Genomic DNA, 3,455 nt, shown 5'->3' with positions numbered 1-3,455 from the left:
TCTCTCTCATCTATCTATCATCTATCTATCTATCTATCTATCTATCTATCTATCTATCTATCTATCATCTATCTATCTATCTATCATTCGTCTGTCTATGTGGAATAATGCTGTTTTGTAGAGCCAGGAATAATGAAGACTTTCACAGAATATTAGTAAAACTTTTACGCAGTTTTCATGAGTCCCAAAGTAACACTTTTTACAAAATAATTGATATGTTTAATAATGAAAGAAACTATTAGGTTTGGAGGAAAACTGTCTTTAACTCTTTCTTAAAATCAGATACTAAAACCAGAAGCATTGTCCACTGAAATACCAATTATTTTCAAAGTCTAACAGGGCATTATGATGCACAATGAATTTTTAGGTATTTATTTTATTTTATTGTTTTCTAACTTTTCGTTTGTTTTTACATCCTGACCAAAGTTTTCTCTTTATCCTCTGCTCATATCCACTCCTCTTCTGTTTTTTGTTCAGATGCCAGCAGGTTTCTCATGAATATCAGTCAGTCATTGCAGAGAGATTAAGCACCTCTGCTTCTATTAATGCTGCACTTGGCATTCTTAATATATTCTAGCTTCTTTGTCAGCAGACAGTATTGTATCAGCTTTAAGTTCGGTGTCTGAATATGGATGAAATTTTACTAATTTTTTATAAGTATTAAATTTTATGTAAAGTGAATAAATATGATGATCAGCTAGTGAAGAATAAGAAAATTTCCATTGATTAAGATATTTAAAACATTATTAATCTTGAAGTGAATATATAAAGAACCAATTTTTTAGGTAGGTATTCAGTCATATATAGTAGACTAGTGCCTGCATTTAGTTCTTGTGCTTAAACAAATGGGATTTGTGGATAAAATATTTCACCTTAAAAGAATCAACTTTCTGGTGTGAGTCTCAGATGGTTTCAGGCCAGAAATGTGAAATCAAATGGGAGTCAGGAGTTGTTGAAATATGAGTGGAGGGGCTGCGTCCCCAGCACACGGCCGCCCACATGGCTAGCTTATGCCCTGAAATAATTACACAGCAACTGTATTCTTTTAAACACTGCTTGGCCCATTAGTTCCAGCCTATTCTCGGCTAACTCTCACACCTGGACTAGCCCATTTCTAGTAATCTGTGTAGCCCACGAGGTGGCTTACCAGGGAAGGTCTTAACCTGCGTCTGTCTGGAGTGGGAGAACCATGGCGACTCCCTGACTCAGCTTCTTTTTCCCAGCATTCTGTTCTGTCTACTCCGCCTACCTAATTTTCTGTCCTCTTAAAGGGCCAAGGCAGTCTCTTTATTTAACCAATGAAATCAACACAAAACAGCAGACTCCCACATCAAGGAGTAAGTTCATTTACCTGTCTCCAGAACTTACTTAAGTTCTTGAAAACACTAGACTCTTAAAATCAATTACTTAACTCACTACAGGTGGCAACTAAAGCCCAGGCAGAGGCCGGTCATTACAAGTTATCTATCACATGAATTACTTTCAAGCTAATTTAAAATGCTTAATTTTAAGAAAAACTCCTTGGGTACTCCACTTAAAGTTAATTCATTTGTAACTTGCAATCAAATGGATTATAAAATGAAAATAAAACAATTGAGAACTATATTTAAAGTCACACGTAAAAATTTACATACCATACACCAATTAGCCACAATGTGAATGTATTCTCTATGCACTCTTGGGTGGAAATTTAATTATCCTCTTAGATACTAAGGATATGGTAATTCATTCTGATGCTGGAGATTAAGGTTGAGCCCTGCAGAGATGACGAGGATAAGTGTGGGTCATTAAAGTAAAATCTGATGTTTGAATCCTTTTATATAAGGAGATCAAGAGCAGAAAAGAAATACATATGTATACCGTCCTTTCCTATGCATATGGGATGCCTTGTATTTTCTTCCATGAGTCATCTTCTAAGAGGGACATCATGAGACCCTCTTCCCCCTTCTGGAATATCCAAATGATTCTATCTTCATTATCACTCACCTAGTAAGTAATGTTTTATTTGAGAAACAGAGCTCAGGTAAGTCTAAATCACACACTTTTTTATAATGCAATTTTGTAGACAAGTTTCATTCCTTAAATGAAGGCAGAAGCTAAACAATAAATGACTCAGAACTTGGATATCCAATACATGCTAAAAATATTTCATTGAAACCAAATTCTATTAAATATTTGTGAAATATAGTTCAATTAAAAATATTAAATGAATATATATTAAAATGAATTATATATATTAAAATGAATTATATATATTAAAATGAATATATATTAAAATGAATATATATAAAGGTACCTAAGAAAATAACATTCATATATACACATGTTCACTTTTGTGAAGCTCAGTCTGTACCTTGATCTGAATTACAAGAAATTTTTTAGAATAGTGACTTTCAGGTGATTCATGCCATCGCTCACTACATTTACAAAACAGCTTTTGGCCATTCTATAGTTTAATGGCAGTGCAGATTATGTCTGTCCAGTTCCCACTATGTGGTACAGACTGGTAGATATCTCATTCCCGAAATTGTATATAAGGTTATCAACTATAACCTTAAAAATTATATTGAGAATGGATGAAAACATGGATGTATTTTAACCATTTCAAAAAAGCATATGACATATATAGCTTACTAGGCAGACAAATGGGTGAACACCTTCACTTTGACCCCATTGATAGGAGGATTCCTAGTACTCTGATGATGAAGATGCTACCAGCATCCACAGAAACACCTAGAGGATGAGAATTTCAGGTTCTGCATCTTTTGTTCCAAATCACCACGGTCTACCTTAAAAGAATCCTTTCTGAGAATGCATAGTTTAAATATCCCCCCCCCTTTTTTTGCCAGTCTTGCACTTTATTGCCTTTCCATTAGGCCTTGACCACATACTTGAATAGTAGGTACAGCCTCTCCTTCAGCTGCTGCTTCTTTGTCTTCAGCTTCTCCTCGTGCTTGGTGAGCCGATGGCGCATGGCTCTAGTTTTCTTGGGTCGCAGGTCCAGAGGCTTGTACTTCTTGCCCTTGTAGAATTTCCTGAGGTTTTCCTTTTGAGTCTGGTTAATGATGGTGAGAACACTGGCGATGGATTTGAGGACAACTCTTATCTTGGAGAGCTTGGACTTGGCGCCGCCTGTCACCTTGGCACTGCGAAGCTGGGATAGCTCCACCTTCAAATCGTCCAGTTGTCCTTCTTCTTGCTTCGCAGGTCCCGAGCCTTAATCTTGGCCATGGCTGCATTGCTCACCGCTGAGACCGCCTGGTCCGAGAGGTTAAATACCCTTTATTTGAAACTGTATATCTAATAAAGAAAAATCATAAAACAATGACATATTTTTTCATACTTGAACTACGTTTATAGCAATGAAAATTTTGTTACTATTATTTTGTTTGCATTTTCATAAGGATCAAACTTTCAGATGAAGTTTTATAAAGTATAAGTTTAAATAACATTAC

At 35.6% G+C, this 3,455-nt stretch overlaps 1 pseudogene; it reads right to left on the bottom strand.

The window, feature by feature from the left end:
* Positions 1-2,872: 2,872 nt before the first annotated feature.
* Positions 2,873-3,243, bottom strand: LOC101979311 (annotated as a pseudogene).
* Positions 3,244-3,455: the final 212 nt, after the last annotated feature.

The sequence above is a fragment of the Microtus ochrogaster genome, linkage group LG1 (assembly GCF_000317375.1).
Source record: "Microtus ochrogaster isolate Prairie Vole_2 linkage group LG1, MicOch1.0, whole genome shotgun sequence".
In the NCBI taxonomy this organism is placed as follows: domain Eukaryota; kingdom Metazoa; phylum Chordata; class Mammalia; order Rodentia; family Cricetidae; genus Microtus; species Microtus ochrogaster.
Note: the sequence above shows the minus strand (reverse complement) of the source record. Positions and strands in the feature narration are given on the sequence as shown.